This window comes from Ursus americanus, chromosome 7 (genome assembly GCF_024610735.1).
Source record: "Ursus americanus isolate L20-20 chromosome 7, mUrsAme1.1.p, whole genome shotgun sequence".
NCBI classification, from domain to species: domain Eukaryota; kingdom Metazoa; phylum Chordata; class Mammalia; order Carnivora; family Ursidae; genus Ursus; species Ursus americanus.
Genome location: NC_142133.1, coordinates 51,672,597 through 51,697,297, shown reverse-complemented (window position 1 = coordinate 51,697,297; position 24,701 = coordinate 51,672,597). Strand labels below are relative to the sequence as shown.

The 24,701-nt window shown below is 45.5% G+C and overlaps 1 pseudogene; it reads right to left on the bottom strand.

The window, feature by feature from the left end:
- Window positions 1-13,421: 13,421 nt before the first annotated feature.
- LOC148109690 (uncharacterized) lies at window positions 13,422-15,277 on the bottom strand (annotated as a pseudogene).
- Window positions 15,278-24,701: the final 9,424 nt, after the last annotated feature.

Below are 24,701 nucleotides of genomic sequence, written 5' to 3'. Positions count from 1 at the left end.
CCCCCTGCTCTCTCTCCCTCAAATAAATAAATAAATAAATAAATAAATAAATAAATAAATAAAATCTCTAAAAAAAACAAACAAACCCAGAAAACCCAAATTAAGCTTGCTTAACAACAGCGAGAATTTATTGGCTCGTGTAAATGAAAAATCCATAGTTACGTGGGTTTCAGGTGCAATTTGATCAGGATTCTTTCCGTTTTCCTCTGCTGTTCTCTCGGCTCTGCCACCTCTTTTTTGGCTTTGCCTCAGTCTTAGTTCCTTCATGGTAGAAAACTATTGCAGCAGTTCCTGGTCTCAGTGTGCTCACTCCATAGTGCCAAATAATCTAGCAAATGTCCCGCATCACTCTGCACTGGTTAGGTCCTGTGCCTTCCCTGAAGCCTCCTCTGAATCACATGGACATATACCCAGAGAAAGTTAGGGGTTGGGAAGTTAACTGGGCAGCATGGCTGGGAACACAATGAACAGAGGTCTGGACAGTCCATTCCTAGCAAGCAGAGCTCTCTGTCACTTTGAAAAGGAAATTGGAAAACCACCGGAAGTGAATGAGGTCACTCGAGCTGCACACTGCAAACTGCTGACCCACAGCTGCAAACCTGTGACCCAATCACGAAGTGGTGATTCTCTGTAGCATCTTCTGAAGATACCTTCCTTGTGACTCATTCTTAGGGTAATGATGACAAGAACAGGTCTGTCCATAAGCCCAACAGAAAAGAGGCTGGAATGGCTATGAGATGTTCCAGGCATGGATACCACCATGCCTCTTGTGTGGTCATTGTGCCTTCACGGCATTTGGAAACTGGACAAAAAAAAAGTTTCAGAAAACATAATGACCTATTCTCTTTGTGTTAGCTTTTCTGGTAGGTTAGCTCCTGTTGAGAGAGGAGGCTCCATCTCTACAGAAGTCAAATAGACTGTTCTGGGCTGAATTGTGCCCTACCTCTTGCCAATTCAGATGTTGAAGTCCTAACCCCAAGCACTTTAGAGTCTGACAGTACTAGAGATAGGGTCTTTAAGGAAGTAGTTGAGTGAAAATGAGGTGATTGGAGTGGGCCCCAGGCCAATACAACTGGTGTCTTTAGAAGAAGAAATTTGGATACAGAAATGTACAGAGGGAAAACAGTGTGAGGAGGCAGCGGGAAGATGGCCATCTATAAGCCAAGGAGAGAGACCTGGGACAGGTCCTTCATGGCTTTCAGGAAGAACCAATCAGATGACACCTCTAGAACTGTGATAAAATAACATTTCTGTTGCTTCTGCCACCCAGGCTGGGATACTTTATTATGTCAGTGCTAGTAAACCTAATACAGACTCCAGAAATCTCCCCAGTTTGGCCACATTTCTCTTACCCCAAATATTAACTTCTAAATGCTCTTTGTTTTCCTGACACCAGTTTCTCAACGTAGGTAAATGAGGGTCTGACAGGTCAGGACACTTGAGGAAAGTTACTCAGCCTTTGGTAGAATGCAGGTCAGCTAGTCACATCATCTTTCCCTTGTGAACTTAGTTTCTTCAACGGGAGAAAGAAAAAAGCAGCTCATGATAGCCAAGAGGTGGCCTGGCACTAATAGCCATGCTGCGCTGTTCTAGAAACAACTTTAGAGAATGTTCATATCAAAGTCACCCATGGAATTACACCTGCTTCCTAACAGCACCCAACGCCTGCTTCCTTGACCCTCCTCCCGATCTAACATAAGCCCAAATCCTGTAATAAGTTCTTTCTAACATTTCTTGAGGAGATGCCTTCCAATTCCCCATAGCGTGCTGTTGCTCTTGCGGCAGTGAGCCAGTAAACCCGAATTTGTTCCTCTTTGTCTTTGACTAGAAGACATTAACAACAATTTCAGATCTTGGATTCCATATATAATGACAATATCGGTATCGGTAAATAATAAATAATAATAATAATATAATTTAATAAGGGTTGATGTCAGACTGTGGGCATTCCCAGCATGTGCCACTGTGGGGAAGGCTGCAGTAAACCCGCTGAGTCTCTTTGCAGACTTCGTCCTGGGGAAAGAGGCAGCAGGTTCATCAGAGGTGACCCTGGAATGAAGCCACAGGTGTTTGGAGGGGAGGGCACTCCTAAGGACAGTGTGGTGGCTGTTTCTAGAATCTGTCCTTTGCCTTCCCCTGGACACATGTCTAGCTCCCAAGGTAAGAGGGGCAGTAAGTACAAGCTGCCAGTTTCCCCATTGCAAGCTATGCCTGAGGGCCCGGTTCACAAAGTAACAACATAAAGGAAAGCTGTATCTCCTGACTCCCTTTTCCACAACCTACCAGCGTCAGACTGTCCAGTGCGGGAGGCAGCAGAGCTGCTCATGAAACCATGGCGGAGACTCCTCAGGGCTCCCAGACACCTTAGCAAGATCGGAAGGAGGGGCTTATCAGGGAGTCAAGGTTCTGCATCAGCAGGTGAAGCGAGGGTCAGGTAAATCTGAGCTAGTACTGTTACTGTGTCTTCTGAAGTACTCAGAGTGGGGAGTACTGGGCAGCATGTGGGACACTATAAATCAGCCTCTCAAACTGCCCCATTGCCCTCCTCCAGCCTTAGCATGGTGGCCAGACTACTCCATTAGAGGGCATGCCCTGCAGTGTCCTCATCTAAAAAGAAAGGACTGTCTGGACCAGCTCCAGGGGGCTGCTGGCACTGACATTTTATGGTTCCACGATTTCTACAAAACAAACTGAAGTCCCCTGAGAACAGTCTGTGCCCCACTCAGAACCCTGAGCCCTGGATTGTAATGTTCTTGCCCCAGGCCTCCATAAAAGAAGCATCCAGAAAGTTCACTGAGGCCCACGAGTCAGTCCTGTTTGGGTACTGGGATGCAGGGTGTGACTTAGAGTCATATGAGCCCTGGGTCCTCTGCCTTGGAGAGCAGTGTGCCCTTGGGCAAGTCAGTTAACACTGCAGTCACTCATCGTTAGAAAGAGCTAAAGGAAATGTAGCTGTGTCAAGATCCAAAGAGCCACCACATGTGGGAATGCTCTTTAAATGTTCTAGCTGAGGGCCCACCTCTCAAAGAAGAGCCAAGGGTCTAGGAGCCAGCAGCAGCCTCCTATATGGAGTGTCGAGGGCTATATAGTAGCCCCTGGGCACAAACCCAGATGCCATCCCCAGTCCACGGTGGATCCATGCTTCTTTCTCAGAAGCCTGTGATCACTGGATTCCTTCATGTCCCTCTGAGGTCCAGCTGTGGGGACCCTGGCTGTTGTCCCAGTCTTTTACTGCCTGACAAAGGACTTGGAGCTGCCTGAGGTGTAGGCTACCAGAGGGGGAATGATCGGGTGGGGGGAGGAGGAGGAGAGAGCTGGTCCCAGTTGTTTCTGACACCAGCCACACTCCTACACTTCCCCGATAGGATGCGCAGGCCTTCCTTGGATTTTGTGAACCAATACATTTCCATTTCGCTGAAGAGAGTTCAAGTTGGTTCTTAGTACTAGTAACAGAAAGTCCTGGCTCACCCAGACAGTCCAGGGGGGCCCCGTTTTTTTTCTCATCATGATGTACTCTTTAATCCCCATCCCCTATTTCCCCCGTCCCCATCCCCCACCTCCTCTCTGGACCATCAGTTTGTTCTCCATAGTTAAGAGTCTGTTTCTTGGTTTGTCTCTCTCTCTCTCTCTCTCTCTCTCTTTTCCTATGTTCCTCTGTTTTGTTTATTAAATTCCACATATGAGTGAAGTCATATGGTATTTGTCTTTCTCTGATTTACTTCCTTTAGCATTATAACCTGGAGAGGCACATTTTATGTCTTCTCCCTCCTTTCTCCCTCTTTTTTTTTTGTGTATGTATATATATGTACATATATATATGTACATGTGTGTACCTATGTGCACATACATGTGTTACCTCCATATACACATATATGTGTTTATATACATATACACACAGTTTTTTTCCTGCCTTATTTGGAGAAGGTTGCCCCATTACCCCTAAGGACTTCAATTTGCATTCTTAAAAACAAGAACATTCACTTATATATCCACAGTATAATTAGCAAAATCAGGAAATTAAGAATGATATGATAATATTATTTAATTCACCCTGTTTAAATTTTCCCAATTGTCCTAAGCATGTAACAGTGTGCTGTGCAGCAAGGCTGTGAACCACCAGTCTAAGCCAATGGCTGCACATTAGAATCACCTTTGGGGCAGGGGTTAAGAAGTACTGATGTCTGGGCTCTATCTCTAGAAATTGGATTTATTTATTTAGTGTGTGTGTCACTACTGAGCATTTTTAAAAAACCCAAGGTCACTGTAAATGTACAGCCAATGTGAAAACCAGTTATTTAAACCAATAGTGGTCATTTTCTTCCATTCTTTTCTCATGTTTTTAGTGATTGGTTTTGGGTGGGTATGCTGGGTTGAATAGTGTTCCTCAAAAGTTCATGTCCACCTGGAACCTCAGAATGTGACCTTATTTGGAAATAGGGTCTTTGCAGATGTAAGCAAGTTAAGATGAGGTCATATTGGATTAGGGTGGGCCCTTACCCCAATAACTGGTGTCTTCTTAAGGAGAGGGAGACTGGAAAACACAGAGATACACAGGGAAGGTCATGTGACTGTGGAGGCAGAAATTGGAACAGCTATAAGTCGAGGCACACCAAGGATTGTCAGAAGCCACCAGAACCTAGCAAAAGGCAAGGAAGAATTCTTTCTCAGAGTCTTTAGAAGGAACAGGGCACATTGCTGACACTTTGCTTTCTGACCGCTTCTGGCTTCCATGACCATGAAAGAATAGATATCTGCTATTTTAAAGCACCCAGTTTGTGGTAATTTGTTAAGGCAACCCTGGAAAACTTAATACAGTGGGCATAGAGCTTAGTTAAGGCCAGGAGATCTCAGGGCAATTCTACCGGGTTATTGATTTGACAGCTTTCCCTGAACAATTCCTTCAAAGATTCACAGGTTCCTTGAAAGATTCCTTAGGGCTGATTGCAAGTACTCTTGATTCTCCCCACTCTGGGCACTTGGGAGGGTTACACTTTTCTGTCCCTTGGAGTAGGTGTGTCATGTGAACAGAGTGGTGCCTGTCACTTCTGGAGTAGCTTTTCAAGCGCATGGGCCATTTGACCCACTCTCGTGCTCTAATGCTGTGCCTGTGAGGTTCCGATGGGGGTTGCTTGGTCTGATAGGCCCCAGAGTGAGAGCTGCCTTGCTAGGAACCCCCAAAATCCATCCAGAGGTCTTAACAGGGGTATAGGTCAAACTCTTGCCATAAGGGGCAAAAAGGTAGAGCCAGAGTTTCCTGCGTTTTAATTGGCCTTTGTTGCTCAAAACACTGCTGTTTTATCTTTTTTGATAGGACTTGGGGAGCAGTTGGTTCTTCTGACTCTGAAAGTCCCTGGATTTGTGGGCTCTCTATTCCTTTTCATCCCTACTCGCAAACTGCTCAGTTCTTTCTAAGTCCATCTCTTTCTTATTATAGTTTGTCAAACACAGCCAATAGCAGCCAGCGGCCAGAACTGACAGTGCTGAGCTTGTCTTGCCAGCATCTTCTCCCAGAGCGAAGAGTTCATTAGCTATGTTGTTTGTTGGGTGCCGTTTTATCAAATGTTTGCCACTTCCTTTTTTTTTTTTTTTTAAGATTTTATTTGAGAGAGTGAGCGAGAGCACATATGAGCGGGGAGAGGGAGAAGCAGACACCCCGCTGAGCAGGGAGCCAGACTTGGGGCTTGATCCCAGGACCCTGAGATCATGACCTGAGTCAAAGGCAGACGCTTAACTGACTGAGCCACCCAGGAGCCCCTGTTTGCCACTTCCTAACATGACCTCCCTTCTTTGGTTAACAGCATCCTCACCGACCCTCCCAATTCCTACGCCAGTGCCTCCCCCCCTTTTTTTTAATTTCAGTAGCGACATTCTTCCAGTAGCTTCTAGGATAGACTAGGTCATAGTTGGGTAACAAACAATGCTTCAGAAAATCTTGGTGGCTTATAACAACAAAGATTGTTTTTTCCTCGCTCAAGCTGCATGCACTTAGTCACATGTTTTTAGCTTAACGGTCTCTGAATCCAGACAAACCACACCCTGACTTGATGGAGAGACCACTGTGCATCTTCCATTGGCCTTGGACTTGGTTTTGTAACAGTATGGGAATTTGGTTGCCTCCTTTGAGGAGTGGAGTGTGTATTTTGCCTGTGGAAGAGAGAGGGGGACAAATATGTGGCTGGATATTGTAGCCACTAGTGGGCAACAAGGGCAGATTTGGTAGTCACTGGTGTTGCTCACAGATTATTTTGGGTGTTGGCTTTCTGGGCATGTCCAGAATGGTACTTTCCTTCTCCCGCAGAGTCAGGAGTGAACTGCATTGGCCAACGGATCGTGAGTGGAAGTTACGTGTGTCCTTTCCAGCTGGCAGCTTTAAGCACCTGTGCAGGCATACAATGGTGGCTGTTCTGTCTGCTGGGATCTGGAGTGAGGAAACATAGAACAGAACCCTCCTGTGGCCTGGGTGAGAAATAAACTCTTATCTTTATAAGGCCTAAGGTTTGGGGGTGGTTTGTGACCACAGCATGCCTGGAAGAGTTTTGGGGTTGTTTCTTACTACTATCCTATCCTGACTGTCCTTCTGCTTGGCACCATGTGTTGCTTAAAGTGCAGTATCCATTATGATTGAGACGAGACAAGTTTTAAAAAACAAAGATAAAGATAACACACTGAGAAAGGATAGAACAGAAGGATGGAAAGAAAACATGGTCTGTGGGTGGAGCTACTAGCCCTCAGCACTCTCCTACCTCCAGGCTTCTTGTTACAGGAGCGAACGCTGCCCCTACTCGTCACAGTTGGTGGGGTTTTGTTACTTGTGGCTGCACAGACGGCATGGTAGACAGACTAAAGACCCGCCAAGATGTTCACGTCCTAATCCCCAGAACCTGTGCACTATCTCACATGGGAAAAGGGATGTCCTGGTGTGAATAAATTACTGGTTTTGAGATAGAGATGATCCTGGATTATCTGGGTGGGCCCAATGTAATCACAAGAGTCCTTATAAGAGGGAGACCAGAAGGTCAAAATCAGAAGAAGGGAATGAGCAATAGAAGCAGAGATTGTCGTGATGCCCTTTGAAGATGGGAGAAGGAAGGGGCCAGGACCCAACAACTGCAGGTAGCTTCTAGAAGCTGGAAAAAATAAGAGTTCTTTTCCCCCCTGGAGCCTCCAGGAGTCCAGCTCTGCTAATACCTTGATTTTAGTCCTGTAAGATCCATGTTTGACTTCTTACCTCCAGAACTGTAAGAGAACACATTTGTGTTGTCTTCAGCCACTCAGTTTGTAGTAATTTGTCACATAGCCACAGGAAATGGATGGATGTGACCTCTACTTACCTAATGACAGCAGACAGAATCAATCCCAAGTGCTTCACCACACCTGCAGCTGTCACCTCCCTGGCAGCGTGGTCTTTGCAAGGGAAGAGCTAACATTTCCTTTGTACTTAAAAGTAGAATCAATAAAATACACGAGAGTTACCCAGAGGAAAGGAATGAACAATCGCCACTTAGGTTGTAACTCGTTTCCTACTGCCCACAACAAAAGGAGGGTCCTGGGAGATGAGTTTAGTGTTCATGTTCATTGCCTTTTTCTGTCTGCATCTCTCAGCTACTCTGCACTGCAGTGGCTGCGGGCCTGGGCCACCCCCAGACTACAGTCATATTAAAGTTCGCTGTAATGCCCCGTTTGGGGGCAGCAGGGATTTGAGCTGAGCTGCAGCTGAGTTGGGGCCAGAGCTGGACCAGAACTTCTTGGATCTGGCGAGCCAGGTTAAGAGGCTGGCATGCAAGATCCGTGGAGTAAAATGTCTCCGCTCTGACTTCCCGTGCCCACAGCCACCTGACCAACTCCCTCTCTACGGCTCTGATACTTGCTTCTTGTGCCCTCACAGACTGCAGGGACAACTGAGTAGAGGGCACGAGTGGTAGAAACTAAGGTCCCAGGGCAAGGCAGTAGACTGAGCATCCTGGGGAGGGCGAGAGGAGACCACCGTAGGAGCCCTGACTTCCTGGACAGCTTGTCCCCTGGGCCCAGGGAGCAGTGTCAGGGGATGGCCGGCTGGGGTGGGTGGGGATGGGGGAGGGGACAAGAAGATGGGGAGGGAGGAGACAGGCCCAGCGCCGGGCAGATAAGAGGGCGTGCGCTCCCGGGCCCCACGTGCGAACAGCTGGGAGGAGGGGCGGAGGGAAGCTGGGAAGCTGCTCCCTGGAGCCCGGTGGCCAAGCCAGAGGCCCTGCAGAGCGATGGAGCTGCCTCCGGCGCCGGGGCTTGGGGACTCGTCCCTGCACCGCTACCTGGACGGCGAGTTCTGGAGCCTTAAGAACGAGCTCTGCTGCCTCCTGGGCGGCTGCCCGCTCTTCCGCCACAGGTATCGTGCAGCCGCCGGCCGCCTGGCCGTGTCCCCTTGGTCACCGCGCGCCCTTGGGGGCACCGCCCGGGGCGCTCCGGGCCAGGGCCAGGCAGATCCCCCTCCCCTGTGCAGATGATGGACGCTCCTCGCCAGAGGTGCGGGCACCGCACGCGGCCGCGGACTTCAGGGACCGGCGGGGAGGGTGGCTTCCGCCTGCACAGCTCCCTCCTACTCGAAGAGTCGGGGTGAAGGGGTGGGCCGGCAGCGGCAGGCTTGGTGCTCCGCTGACACTCTTGGCTGGAAGGTTCGGCTCTGCTTCTAGACCTCAGTTGCTTGAGTGCCCGCCCATCGTGTCCCACCCCAGGTGGTGGGAGAAGGGGCAGAAAAATTGGGATGCGGTGGGCGTGGACGGCGCCCAGGGTCATCGTGCCGCAGTGTCCCGACCAGGTGCGCCTGACGAGGTGCACGGGAACCGGCAGGACAGCGTCGGCCCCGTGGTGCCTGCCTGGAGGAGGGGACATTTTCCTGACACAGGGGTGGACTGGCCCTGCAAAGGGCATATCTGGGCGTCTGGGGTGGGGCAGACTCCCAGGGGCCCCGAAGAGCACAGGTGTGCAGAGTGGGCAGCTGAATGGCAGCTGAGGTACTTTGGTTGTCAGGGGGGCTCAAGTCCACGAGGTCATTTGATGCCATGAGGGCCCTGAGAAGCAAGCAGGAGGGCTGGTGCTTCTCAAGTTTATACATGGAGAGAAGGACTCAGTGATCAGCAGTCAGGACCAGAACTCAGCACGTGTGTCCCACTGTGGGCTCTTTCTCCTGTGCTCTGCTGGGCAGCTGACCCCTTCGCAGGCAGTCTGAAAAGCCCACTCTTAGAACCAGGCTCTGGAGGTTTAGCTTAAGGAAGCCCTTAATATAACACCAGTATGTTCCGAAGGAGGATTAGCTAGTTGGCCGTGCCCTGTCAGCCCACTTTTAGCTTATCCCTTAAGAATGAGCTGTGCTGAGGCGGAAGGAGATGCCTTGGTTTTGTTTTGTTTTTGTTTTTTGCTGTCGTTATTTTTTTATAATAATTTTTTTATTATATTATGTTAGTCACCATACAGTACATCCCTAGTTGTTGATGTAAAGTTCCATGATTCATTACTTGCGTATAACACCCAGTGCACCATGCAATACGTGCCCTCCTTACTACCCATCACCAGCCTTGTTTTTGCAGAAGTCGAGATTTCTGCACTGGAAGGGGGTGGATTTAGGGAAGGTGAAAAATGAGATGTGTAAGTGGGTGCACGTGTCCTGGAGTGTCTTCCCCTCTTCTCTTTCCCTCTCTCTCATACATAGTTCTTTATGTCATGATTCTCAAAATATGGTCCAGGGGTACCCAAGACCGTTTAAGGAGATTCAAAGTTAAAAGCAGTTTTGTAATAATACTGAGATGTTATTGGCTTTTCATTCCCATTTACTCACAAAGTAAAGTGGTTTCCAGACACTACATGAAGTCTAATATCCCAACAAATTAGGTGCAGAAGCAGATATAAGAATCCGGCTATCTTTTTTTTTTTTTTTTTAAGATTTTATTTATTTATTTGACAGAGAGAGCATGCACAAGCATGGGGAGTGGCAGGCAGAGGGAGAGGGAGAAGCAGGTTCTCTGCGGAGCAGGGAGCCAGATGCAGGGCAGGGAGCCAGATGCAGGGCTCGATCCCAGGACCCTGGGATCATGACCTGGACTGAAGGTAGAGGCTTAACCCTCTGAGCCATCCAGGTGCCCCAAGAATCCAGCTATCTTTGATTAATTCCTCCTATTAAAAGGTTTTGTAAAAATGCAGAACAATGCAACTCTTATTACTAAATTTGGAGGAGGGGTTGGAAAATAGTTTTTTTCAGTAAAAACTTAATGAGTTTATTACTTTAAATAATTTAATATATATTCATATATTTTTTCTGTCATGCTTTCCTATATGGTAAATATCAATAATATTTGGGAGCCTCAATAATTTTTTTGAGTTTATTTTTTTTCTAGAGCAGTTTTAGGTTTACAACAAAATTGAAAGAGAGGTACAGAGATTTTCCATATACTGCCTGCCACCACACAGGCATAGTCTCCCCCATTATCAACATCACCTACCAGAATGATACATTTTTTTTTTACCAAGATTGAATATCACGATCACCCCAAGTCCGTAGTTTACTTTAGGGCTCAGTCTTAGCATTGCACATTCTACGGATTTGGACAAATACAAAATGACATGCGTACCTCGTTATGGTGTATTATACAGAACATTTTCACTGCCCTAAAGATCCTCTGTGCTTTGCCTATTCATCTCTCCCACATTCCACCCCTGGCAACCACTGAACTTTTTACTCTGTAGTTTTGCCTTTTCCAGAACGTCATATGGCTGGAGTCATACATTATATAGCCTTTTCGGATTAGCTTCTTTCACTGAGTAACATGCGTTGAAGCTTCCTTCATGCCTTTTCATGGCCTGATAGCTCATTTCTTTTTAGTGCTGAATAACAGTTCATTGTCTGGATGAGCCACAGTTTATTTATACGTTCACCTACTGAAGGGCATCCTGGCTGCTTCCAAGTTTTGGAAGTTATGAATAAAGCTACTAGAAACATCTGTGTGCAGGTTTTTTGTGGAAGCCTTTGCAGTTCCTAAGAGTGCAAAGAGGTCCTTTTAATCAAACTTAGTTCTGCTACAGCCCTGTCTACACATCTTGACACATATCTGTTCCTGTATTCCTTGGTCTTCTCAGTGTAGTTCCTGGGCTGTCATATCTTTGCCTTTAACAATCTAGGGAATTGCAATTTAAAATATGGAACAGAATATTTAAAATACGGGACAGAATTCTAATATTCTAACTGTTGACTTGGGCCAAGTAGAAGGGTCTTCGTTGTGAATTGCACACCTGCTTAGGGCTCGAGGGAAAGGCACACCAGCAGCTTGGAAAGTCAGCAGGGAGCTTATTTGCCTTATGATCATCATCAAGTGATTCTACTTTCCTGAGCTGACACTTGCTCATCCACAGAATGGGGATAATATCTGTGCTGCGAGGTCGCTGTGCTGCTGAGATGAGGAACTGATGAATAGGAGTTCAGTGATGGATGCTGACTGCAGTGTGACACCAACCACCCTCCCCTCCAAAAAAAAAAAAATCACCAATAAATGAAAAGATAAAAATCCCCATTATCTTAACAAACACTTTTCCATTCTTTCCAGTTCCTGTTTATTGACTTCATTATTTCGGAGTTGTAATAAGAGCAGAGACTAAATTTCATATTGTTTTTCCCAAGAGATTCAAGATTCTGATACCTATTTGAAAGGTCACATTGTACTATCAGATTTGATCTTATCATGTGTTAGAAGACAGTGATCCTGATTTCTTGACGTTTTAGCATTCTGCCAGAATAGAACGCTCCATAGGAGACCAGAAATAAACCCTCTCCATTCACTGATTCACTGGGGCAATGTTGTGTCTCCTGTGGCTAGTCCTTCACCCCAGGCCTTTGAAATTAAAGTGGGTGTTGGGGGGGTGAGACCACGAGGTGGGGCGAGTGCTGTGTGTGTACAGTGGGAAGTTTGTACAGGGTCAGGCACTCCCAGGACATAAGAGGCCACAAAACAGTTTTCTTCCAAAAGAACAGAGGTTGTGTAATTTCCTATGCACATACTGACTACCCTCCTCGGCACAGGGGTTCACCATGTATGCTCTGCCCCCCCCCCTCCACATTGTGTGAGCACAGCCCATGTTCCCCTCCTAAGGAATGGCTTGCCCTCTCTCCCAAAGTCTGGCTTGCCAGGCTGACTGCACTGTTCCACTCCGATAGACAGTCCCCCAGGCCCTGGGATTGCCCTGGTTGCTGAGGGCGATGGGACAGCATGCTGTTTGTTGCAACAGCAGGAGATTTTGGGGAGACTCGAGGTTCCTCACTGGGGTTTGCAGGGAATGTTTAAAAGCAACATCTGAAATGAGATAAGCTTTGAAAATGTTTTTGAGTTTGTTTCTTGGCAAACTGGAGCTCCTTCCTGAGGGCCAGGTCATTGAGGGTGTGTGCATATGTGTGGGTAGGGCACGCGTCCTCAGGAAGACAACCTACAAAGCCCCATTAGTCATGGCTGGTCTCCTAAGACCTTCCCCCGCCCTTCTCCAAGGCTCCCCTCCCTGGTCTCTCTGTGCTGGCTCCCCTCACCCCTTCTTTCTCTCTACTCCCTTGGCTTCCCTTCCCTAGAACAATGCACATTTCTCCTCTTAACTATTGACAGTTTTTCCCCTAAGTCTTATTCATGCATGCAAGTATTCATGAAGATGTTCTCATTGTAAGAAACCAAATAATATAGAAAACTTCAAAGTTTCCTAAATCATCCCCTCCCCCAACTACTTTTTTCACTGTGGTAGAATACACATGCAATCACACTTACCACTTTAATAATTATTGAGTGTATAGCTCTGCTGCATTCAGTGCATTCACGTTGCTGTGCAACCACCACCACCATCTCCAGAACTTCTCCCAAATAGAAATTCTGTACCCATTAAACAAGAACACCCCATTCCCCCTCTGTGCCAGCCCACAGCCACCACCGATTCTACTTTCTGTCTCTTGACTGTTCCCGGAAACTCCTCTAAGTGGAATCAGACAATACTTGTCCTTTTGCGTTTGGCCAATTTCACTTAGGGTAATGTTCTCAAGGTTCATCCATATCATAGTACATGTCAGAAGCTCCTCCCTTTTCAAGGCTGAATAATACTCCATTGCTCGGATATACTGCATTTTGTTTTTCCATTTATCCATAGATGGACATGTGATCCCCCAACCACTTTTCATACTTTAGTGTGTTGTAGGGTTTTTTTCCTCTTTCTTTTTCTGTTTTTCTATGAGTTTATGTGGACGTGAACATTGCGTTTTTCTAGAAACAGGATCATGTTATTTGTTTTATTCTACAGCTTGCTCTTTTAAAATATAATTCTTATTTTCATTGGTGTGATGCATGAACATTCTTTTTTTTTTAACTAAAACAGTTGACAATTTTATTTTCACATTTCACAATACAAATGAAAATTGCTTTTTTATTTATTTATTTTTTCCCTCCCACTACTCCCCTGCCAAAATTATTCTCTCTTTGATAGGAAGGGGGAGAAAGTCTTCCTTGTCCTCCTGTTAGAAAACACCCAGTCACAGCACCATGATCTCCTGGAGAAGTAGAACAAGTAATATAAAATGGGTATAAAGAGGTTCCTGTCTCTCCTTATCTGTCTGGTTGAGTCATTCCTGGCCAAGCGGGCACCCTCATGGGGCAGGTGGGAGGTCTCACCACTGGGCACCCAGGCATCATTGGTACGTGGCCTCCCATAGGTGGCATCATTCCAGGAGCAGGTCCCATCACTGGCATCATCCCAGGGGATGATCATCCTTGGCATCATGGCAGGGCCCCCCCCAGGAGGTGCTGGCATCATACAGGTCAAGAAGGACCCAGAGACTGGGGGTGGGGGTGGGGGATCATTGCCTCTGCAGGAGGAGGAGCAGAGAGAGGAGTAGGAGGGGTTGTTCCTTGTCAAAATGCAATGGTTGTTTTGTCGGTCAGGCCCTGAGCCTGCATCCATCCATTTCTGACAGTAGTCTTGCACATTCTTTGTGTTTCCTGCCACTGCAGCGTGTCTTTCTCACAGATGGAGAGCTACACCATCGTGAGCATTCTTGTTTAGAACTGGCGTTACATGACTTGCATCGTGACTTGATGTGGTCTCTTTTTCTTTCCGTGCGTGAGGCAGGTAATGAGCTCTATAATCTGGAAACTCATGTTCTTCCGTTACTTGCACTATTATCTGGAACTCCCTTTGTTCAGAGGTTGGACTTCCTGGTCTTGTCCTCGGATTTTCTTTCCTTTCTTCCATATTTTCCATCTCTATTTTTTTTTTTTTTTTTTGGTTTTGTTTTGTTTTGTTCTACTTCCTGGGCTGTTTTCTTTCCTTTGTCTTCCAACTCTTCCTGAGTTAAAAATAGCTACTGTCGTATTTTTATTTTTAAAAAAGTCCTTTAAGTTCTTTTTTCCTTTTTTTTTTTTTTTTAATAGCACCTGTTGTTTTCGGGTTGCAAAATCTCTTAATTTTTGAGATGTTCCTTTCTGTTCTCTGCTTTGTCTCTGTTTCCTTTGGCTTCCTTTTTTTGATTTGTACTTTTGACCTCTGTCTTTTGTGTTGAAGGCTTTCCTTAAATGTCTAATCCACCTTAGGTATTTGCTTATAATAGGATAGTATAAGTAAAGTATAAGTATAAATAATAGTATAAGTAAATATTATATAGTATAATAAGTAAAATGCTGATTGTAAACAGGCAGGGTTGTTGGCTACAGGCTTTCCTGATCACTTTTGCCTTTTCAGTGGCAGATCAGTATTACTATTTTGTTTTTGGACAGAGTTAATTTCTCCAGAGATGACTCTTAGTTTCCTGAGGAATGGTGGGTGCAGAACGAAGGACAGACAAGTCATAACCCTGGCTGCCCGAAGTGACTTTAGGCTGATTAGAAAACGCTCCTCTCCTAAGACATTTGACTTCCATTAGCTGGAAAATGCTTGTTAACTCAGCTTTTGTTAACGCAAGTCATTTTATGGCCATCTGCTGGGAAGTTGTCAGAGCTCGCCATGACGTACAGGCCATCCCTGATGTTTGGTTATGCCCTGCGTGTTGGTAAGTAGGGCCTATGGCTGGGGTGTCTCCCCATGGTCCCCGTTTCTCAGTGTGGAGCCTGTCAGTTGCCCTTTCACATCCCCTCCTGACAGTGAACCCCCAGGCTTTGATGGGTTTAGGGAGGGGAACGGGAGCTGTTGGAGGTGCCTGGAGCCTCCAGTTCCCAAGCCTTCGTGGAGTTCAGTTGCACCAGCTGGTTGGCTCCTTAGCCCTAGAAACTTACCATTCTCTGTTCTGCCAAGTCATCTACCGATGAACTTGCCTGTTCACTTTCCAGCTGCCAGTGTGTTACTGCTATCCCTTGTCTGCTGTCAGTTTCTCTCCAGGTCTTGATTGGCCCATATGGGTAGTCACTCAGATGAATATGCAGCTCGCACCAGCTTCAGGTATGGACATTGGAATTCAGGCTCCTGGGTGACGCTGTCAGGAATCCCAGGCTCTGCTCTCCTCATGTCCAGACAGACCCCATCCCTCTTGTGGCCTTCAGAGCTTTGGGCTCAGCAGCCAGGCTGGAAGAGAGGGACACTTTTTGGCTTCCAGCCTGGCCCAGGCCACCCTCACTGGCCAGCCAGTTGTTGCCATTGCCCTTCCTTGAAGGGGTCACTTGGGTGGGGTCATCCATGAGACCCACCTGGCTGGGGGAGGGAATGTGAGACTGCTGAAGAAAAGCTAGGGCGAGGGGGCCCAGGAAAGGGGAAATGGATGCCGGACAGATGAAAGTGCTAGGCACCCATAGCTGGCTTTTCCCTTAGTCTCTGGATGGTTGTAGGGAGTGAAGCATGTCATGGAAGAGTCCCTGGGAAGCCATGGGTCTGCCTTCAGTGGGAAGTTGGCTTTCATCTTCTTCGTTGCCATGATTTTGATCTGAAGATGGGCCGTCTCTTGGCTCTTCTGGGTAGGGACTTGCTGACTGATTGCAAAAGCAAATGTTATACACGCATGGGACCAATGTCTGTGTAAAGAGATAAGAGATTGTGGACACTAATTTCTCACTGCTCCAGGAGGTGCTGTGGAAATTTCCCAGGAAGCCTGGGCCCATTTTCTAACTGAAGCTGTTCTTACTGTGTTGTGAGATCTCTGAACTCTGAGCTGCTCTTCAGAGTACCTTCCTGCCGTCGGGGGAGTAGCTCAACCATGGCAATGACCCTGAGACTGAGGGGTTAGCAGACTGTGGCTGCCCAGCACTTTGGTCTGTGCAGCCCCTGCCCCCTTCTCTCTCTGCAGAGCTGTTGAGATTCTCCTGCAGCTTCCTATTAGTGTGTATATATATATTATTATTTTTATTTGCCTTGTGTTGCACTGAGTTTCCATAGTATCTCTGGTCTTTTGATGTTCACCTCTCTCCATCCACTAACTTTACAACGTCAAAGTTGACAACATTTATACTCCATTCTCCCTCCATAAATAAAGCTTGGCCCATGGGTTTATTCCAGGAGCTGAGAATAGGTCTTACATGAATATGACTGTAGATAAGTGATGACATCTGAGCCAAGCAGTGGGCTCTGGTTACCTGTCTTCCTGTTCATTATGATGACTTTATGGACTATGGGCAAACCTCTGTGTTTGTTTTGATACTCCCTGTGGGCTCACTGAGGACTGCAGACTTCCAGGCCCCCTGAGTGCTCTCCCCACCTCCCCCTGGCTGCCCTGGAGAGTATTGACTCAACCACTACTTGACCCTTCAGGAATCTCAAACCTTGATGTCCAGCTTGTAATTAGCCCCTGAGGGAATCTCATGTCCATCTTCCCAGTTCCCATTTACTTGTAAATAGGCAGGTAGATGAACAGGGGGCTTTCAAGGTCCAGCAGGGACCCTGGCTCCTGTGTATGTTGCTTGACCCATTGAGGGTGCTTCCTCCATAGTTGTTGAAAGGGTTGTTGTTGAAGATGAGGGATTTCCACTCTAGATCCCTGTAGAATGTGTGTACTAATGTTCCACCAAAAACATCCTTTGGGTGATCAACAGGAAACACATAAGCCAGACAAGCTAGCAGACTCCACCATTCCACGGGCAGAGCATGGCCTGAGGAGGGAGTCAAGGCATGGTTGTACCTGTAGACCACAGTTCTAGGCTTCACAATACACTTAGTTAAGTTGTACTGACACCCCTTTCTGTTTTCTCAGCTAACCTCTCTTGCGCTACTCCAGCCTCTTGCGCCCTAAAAAATAGCCCTCTTTGAGGTATCAAGTCTCATTGCTAAGCCAGCCGCTGTCCTGGAGCTTATCACCATGGTAGCCTGGACCTATCAGGAGCCGCCCTTTGGGCGGAGCAGAGGCAGCACCGTCAGGATCCTGGTGGGCCAGGAAGAGCCAGCATCAGTGTCTGCCACACATACCTCTACCTAGCGAGGAAGCCTGTCTGAGTTTGTAAAAGTTGGTCTTTTTGTCTTAGGAGATTGTATCTGTTCCTATCCTCTGCTCGTTTGGGCACATTTCTCCCTTTACTTCCTTCCTGCTCCCTTCCACCCTTCCTCCTTACATCCCCTCCCTGCTCCCTCCCTCCTGGGGACTTCCTCTCTCTGCCCACAGACACCCCACTTCTCAGCAGATTGTGCAGAGACACCAGGTTCTTGCCCCTCTGCCTTCTCACGGCCCCTGCAGCTCCTCCCGGACAGAACCAAGTCAAGGTAAATGCTAAACCGAAGGCTTTCCATTCCAGAAAACAACTGTGCCATCCCTTGGGAGGCAACAACAGCTCTGGCCACTGGAGGTCTAAGGATAATGGGTGAAATTTTCTTGTGTCACACTGTTTGGGGACCCTCCTTCTGCCCCTATGTCTTCCAGGCTAGAATCTGAGCTCCTTGAGGGTAGGAACAGGCCTGACTTGTTTTGAATTCCTCGTGTTTAGCCTGGTGCAGGTGCTTAACGAAATCTGGGGAAGGAAGGCAGAAGGGAAGGTTGGAGAGTGAACATTTCTCAGCCCACAGTCACTGCTTGGCAAGCCCAGGACGCAGGGGTGTGGGTTGCAAGTGCCTCCTTTCAGGGATTCCCATCAGGTTTTCATCTCTGGCTGGGAGGATTTTTTCTTCCCCTTCCTTCCTTCCTCTCTATCTTCATGCCTTCCTCAAGCTACTTTCCTAGACTTTGCCAATCAGCAAGTGTACTTCTCTGTGGTTGAGTGAACTTCACAGCTACAATTAAACCGCAGTGCTTAGAAAACCCTCCCTTCGCATTTTCTGTCACCCTTGTTGGTTCAGGGCCTGTAGCCTTTGACAGTTACCACAGGATGATTCAACGGTTTCTGTTTCCACTCAGGGTTGGGTCATTCAGGCTGTGTGGTGGCTCATGGGGGTGGGTGGAGGCTTTCGAGGTGGGAGGTCAGGTTGTGATGTAGCTGTGGTATTTATTAGAAGACTGAGGGTTTCTCTGCTCGCTGCCTCTGGGGACCTGTTCTTTACCACCGCCTTTCACTGGTGTGAATGCTTGGCAGTGGGTTGCACCTCACTTCTTAATGGAGATGGAGCATTTTGACTTTTGCCATTTTCAGCAAGAAGAGATTGATAGGGGGAGTTTATCCTGGGCCGAGAGCTGGAGTTGTCTCCCGAAGCACAATTATAAAAGGACCTGGACAAAGGAGCAGTTTACTGAAGCAGAGCCACGTTGGGAAACCAGAGTTGATTTTCAAGTTCTCGTCAGTCTTCATTCCAGAAACGTGGGTGCTGCCTAGAATCATGTGGTCGTCAGAGGCTGGGCACCAAGGATGTTTCTCGTCATAAGGGCATTCAGATTTGGTGTCTGAGGATGTGCTTTCCATGACACCAAAACTGGTTTTTGAAGTAGATTTTGAAAAAAAAAATACACGCAACCATTTTTTTAAAGTGGTTTTTTATTTGTTGGGTTTTTAAAAGGTTTTCCAAAAAATGCACAAAGATCTATTTTGTTGTTGTTGCTGTTGCCTTCTTTCTTGTCTCTTTTCAAAGTAGACTTTTAATTTTGGAGTAATTTTCAATTTCTAGAAAAATTGTGAAGCTAACACGGAAAGCTCCCATACACCCCTCAGCCAGTTTCCCCCTATTGCTCACAGCTTACATAACCAGAGCGTGTTTGTCAAAACTAGAAAGCAGCATTGGTTCATTGCTATTACCTAAACTCTAGTCTTCATCTGAATTTTCTTACTTTTTCCACCAGTGTCCTGTTTCCATTTTAGGATCCCATCCAAGATGCCACACTGTGTTTTGTTATCATGTTTTTTGTTTTGTTTTGTTTTTAGTGTCCTCCGATTTGTGACCATTCCACAGTCTTGCCATGTTTTTCCTCACCCCGCCACTTTTGAAAAGTATTGGTCATGTATTTTGTTGAATATCCTTCAGTTTGGTTTGTCTGATGTTTTTCTCGTGTCTAGCCCGAGATTATGGGTTTTGGGAAAGACCATGAGGGCAAGTTCGCTTCTTGTCAATCGTAGCAGGGGGTGCAGACAATCAACATGGCTCCTCAGCGGCACTGTTAACCCCGATCACCTGGGCAGGGTAGCGTTGATCGCATTTCTTCCTTGTAAAATCACCTCTTCCCTCTGTAGGCAGGTCCCTAAGTGCAGCCGACACTCGGGATGGTAGTGGTGGTGTGGTAAGTGCCGCCTGCTAGAGGGGAGAGTGGCTACACAAATTATTTATTACAGGCAGTTCGTCTCTTTCCCCTCATGTATTTACTTATTTAAACCATTTATTTGTATCAGTATGCACTCATGTATATTTATTTTACGCTTTGCGTTGTAGCCCAGTTGTCCCTTCTTTATTTCGTTGTTCAGATTGTTCTAGCATTGGCGTTAGGGGGCTCTTACAGTTGGCTCCTGCATCCCTTTGACATGGCCCCACCCTTTTGGGATTTTTTTTTTTTTTTGAAGGGCTTCTTTACTTTCCGATTCCACAAGATGCTCCAGGCTCCTCTTTCTTTTCCCGGCCCTGTCCTAGAATCAGCCATTTCTCCCGCAAGCCCGTGTTCCTTTTATTTGAGATTGGTTTCTAGAAACCAAGATCTGTGCTTCAGGTCTCATTTTTACATAAGGAAATGATGCCCTACCCTAATTCCCCTTCTGGTCATCTACTTTCTTCCAATATTTTAAATTAAAAAATTTTCAACATGCAGTGGAATTGACTTTAACATTGAGTTTCTTATACACACACTTAGATCCTACTATTAATGTGTTACTGTATTTTCTAATATTTTTTTTTTTAAAGATTTTATTTATTTATGTGACAGAGAGACAGCCAGCGAGAGAGGGAACACAGCAGGGGGAGTGGGAGAGGAAGAAGCAGGCTCATAGCGGAGGAGCCTGATGTGGGACTCGATCCCGAAACGCCGGGATCACGCCCTGAGCCGAAGGCAGACGCTTTAACGACTGCGCTACCCAGGCGCCCCTGTATTTTCTATATCACATATGTGCTCACTTATCCATCCCTTTATCTGCCATACTTCATTTTTTGATGCATTTCAAAGTTGCTGAAATAAATAAATAAATAAATAAATAAGTACACTTCCTCCCCCCAAAATAATTCAGTGTGTATATCATTGATAAGACTTCAATATGTGTTCAGACTTCCGGGTTTTTTGTTGTTGTTGTAATACGCAATGCAATGCAAAAATCTTGCATGCACACTCTCAGAGTTTTGACAAATGCAGACACCTGTGTAACTCAAACCCCTATCAAAATATAGGACATTGCCATCACCCCAGAAAAGTTCCCTCATGCCCTTTCCACTCAATCCCTGCTCTTCTTCTCCCAGAAGTAACCACTGTTCTGGGTTTTTTTTCCCTACTATGTTTTAATTTTGTCTGTTTCAGAATTTAATGTAAGTGGAATCATACAATATGTTCACTCAGCATATTTCTGGTGGTATGTTAATTCAATTTCATCCTCTACAGCCGTGAAAATGAATGCTCTCCAGCTACAGTAGCTACCAAAGATGAATCTTACTAGCCGTGTTGAGCAAAAGAAATGAGACACGAAAGAATACATAAGGTCTAATCCCAGTTCTTTAATATTCAAAAGCGGTCAAAAATAATTTATGGAGTTCCGAGTCAGGAGAGCAGCTAGCAGTGGGCAGGAGAGAGGGAGTAATGATGGACAGGGAGACTGAGGGGAGTGTTCTGTGTCCTGGTGACGTAATGTGATTCTCCTGGACTTGAGTGGGGATTGTACAGGTGTGTTTTCTGTGTGAGAATATGTGAAGCTACAATTTTATGACTCATGCCTTGTTCTTGGTGTCTTACATATTATTAAAGTGTTTAAAAATAAGACACTAGTTCATGCCTATCAGTTGTGTGTATGTGTGTCTGACAATACTGTGCGTATTAGTTATCTATTGATATGTAACAAATTACTTGAAAACTTAGCATCATAAACAGTAATGTGTATTATCTCACCCAGTTTGTGTGGGTCAGGAATTTCAGAGCATCTTAGCAGGATGGCTCTGGGTCCGTCATGAGGTTGCAGATAGGATATTGGCCAGGTCCGAAGTCATATAAAGGCTTGACTGGGGCTGGAAAATTCAGTCTCTCAAGATGGTCCACCCACATGGCTGTTGGCAGGAGGCCTCAGTTTCTCCCCGTGTAGACCTCTCTATAAAGCCGCTTGGGTGTCCTCATATCATGGCAGCTGGCTTCCTAGAGAGCAAATGATTCACCCGTACATTCCTTTTTATTGCTAAGCAGTCTTCCATTCTATACTAACACAGTTTATTTCTCTGTTCTCTTTGTGATGGATACTTAGGCCGTTTCTAGTTTGGGAACAAAGTTGATACAAACCTTCTTCTACAAGAATTTTGTGAGTATTTGGTTTCTCTTGGGTGAATATCTAGGAGTATAATTGTGAAGTCAGAGAGTTAGGTATATGTTTAATTTTATGAGAAATTGACTGACAGACCTTTTCCCAAAAATGACTGTATCATTATATGTTTTCACAACAAATATGGGAGTTTCAGTTGTTCCACATCCTTGTTAACATCTTATTTTGCTATTATTATTATTAGGCATTCAGGCGGGTGGATGATGGTATCTCACTATGGTTTTAATTTCCATTTCCATGGTGACCAGTGTCACTGAGCACTATCTTGTGTGCTTATTGGCCATTTGTGTATCTTCTTCGTGAAGTGTCTGTTCACATCTTTTGGAGGGTATAGATATTTGTGTGTATGTGTGTGTGTGTCATTCACACACATTGTTTTGTGTAACCACCAACACAATCAGGACATGAAACCGTTCCATCACCACGGAAACCTCCTGTGTTTCTCTTTAGAATCAGATTCTCCCCATCCCTCTACCTACTGGCGGCCACCGATCTATTCTTCATTGCTATAATTTGTCATTTTGAGAATGTCATGCAATCAGAATCCTATGTGACTTTGTGAGATTCTCTTTTTTCTACTCAACACAAAGTCTTTGAGATCCATTCACGTTGTGGTATGTAGCAGTAATTCCCTCCTTTTTACTGCTCAGTAGCCCATGGTGTGGATTTACCACACTTTTGTCCACAGTCAAGGGACGTCTGGGTTGTTTCTAATTTGTGGCGATTGCAGATAAAGTTGCTACAGACATTCACGTATCAGTGTTTGTGAAAGCAAAGGGTTTCATTTCTCTCAGTAAAATACCTGGGAGTGGGATTGCTGAGTTATATAAGTGTACGTTTAATTTCAAAAGACACTGTCCAGCTCTTCCCTAGTGCTGTTTCATTCTCACCACCAGTGAAGGAGAAATCCAGGAGCTCGGCATCCTCCTAAACACCTGATGTTGTCAGTATTATTTCTTTTAGCCATTCTGATATCTGTTTATGATTAGATTTTTTTTTAAGTTAGTATCTTGTAGTTTGGTCTTAATTCCACATGGGAGGCTTCCCAGACAGGTGTCTTACTTATGCTGGAGGTCTACACCCCACGCTTCTCTCGGGGAAGATGAAATTAGTATCTTTTGTTTCACTTCTTGCTTGTGGCATATCCTAGCTCAGAGATTTGCAAGCTTGTTCTTAGTAATGGCACTGTTTTGTTTTTGTTCTTGTTTTTGTTTTTCCAAGTTAAATCCTATACAGAACACCAAAAGATAAGTCAGATGATGGCAGAGCTGCTAGGGGAAGAGCTGTGCCCTCTTCGTAGCCGCACAGCTGTCCTCAAGGTGTCCCCCTGCTCCTAATCTTGACACTAACACCATCCACCCAGGATCCTGCCAAAGCTCTTAATTCCTTAGGGCCTCTGTCTGCAATCTGAGGCATAGAGAATAATATTTGCCATATCTTCATATCTTATAGCTTCAAGAGGACAGATTATAGATGTGAAAATACCAAAAATCACTATTGCTTATGATTTCTACCCCATTGTTCTACAAACAGCATCTGAGGTGGCCTATTAAAATTGTTAAATGTGGAGGTACATATTTAAAGACAGAAAACACAGATATTTATGTTGTGTAGGGGTTTGGAGAGCTCGGGGTGGGGGGAAGTATCCCTAAAATCCAGATTGTTGTCCATTGCAGAGACTGTTACCTTTTTTACCGAAAAGTGTTAAGAATTTACGCATTCTTTTTTTTAATAATATTTTTTATTATATTATGTTAGTCACCATACAGTACATCCCTAGTTTTTGATGTAAAGTTCCATGATTCATTGCTTGGGTACAACACCCAGTGCACCATGCAATACGTGCCCTCCTCGACACCCATCACCAGCCCATCCCATTCCCCCGTTCTTATTAAGATAATCAGGTGCTCAAGCTTTCAGGCAGTTTCTAAGACTTCATCCAGCTTTAATGTCTTTGTTGTATGAATACTTGCTGGCGGCCGTTCAAATGAAGAACAATCGCCATCTAGTGGTCATTTTAAGTGTGCAATTTAAAATATCTGATATATATATATATTTTATGTCTTTTTTTAAAAAGGTATTTTAATATGATTCAAACGTTGGAACACCTAAAAAGGTAGAGTGCTATTTCCCACTTACCAAATTTCCCCCACTTCCGCCCCACATACACAAAAGATAAACACTGTTAGTAGTTTCTGGTGTGTCCCTTAAGAGAATAAAAAAATAGCAACAACATATAGGCAAGCAAAAATGTAGTATTCTTCCCCGCCCCCCCCGCCCCCCCCGGCTTTTTAACATATAGTACAGCAGTAAAAGTAATATATTTACTTGTTTGCACCTTGCTTTTTTCATTTAAAACATTTCTTGGCAATTTCCTTATATAGGCATATAGACAGATTTTTCCTTTTTATGTAATAATCTCGCTGTTTGGCCAGACCGCACTCACGCCATCACTCATCTTTTAGATGTTTGCGTGTTGTGCTGTGGAATAGCTATTTCTGCCCATGTAACGTTGACCTCACCTCTGGTAGTGCGTTTTGGGAGTGAGGGTGGGCAGGGGAATGGAATAGACCTCTAATTAAAATGTCTTAACTTGTCTCTATTGAGAAATGTTCTTTAATGTCTCTTGATCCACATTTTTCTTTTTGGAATACAAAATTTTCTTAACTTGAGTATTAATAGTTGAGAACTATTTATTAGTAACACAGTTTGCTTGAGTTCTGTTTATGTTACAGTTTTTAATAATTTCTCAGTTCCTTTGGCCATTGTGTGTATTATCTGTGCGTATCCTCACCTGATCTTGAAGTCTGTCTTCTTTTCTCTGCACAGATTAGCATAAAATCATTACTCAAACTTGACTCCTGTGAGGTGCTTGGTAGCAGTATGAGC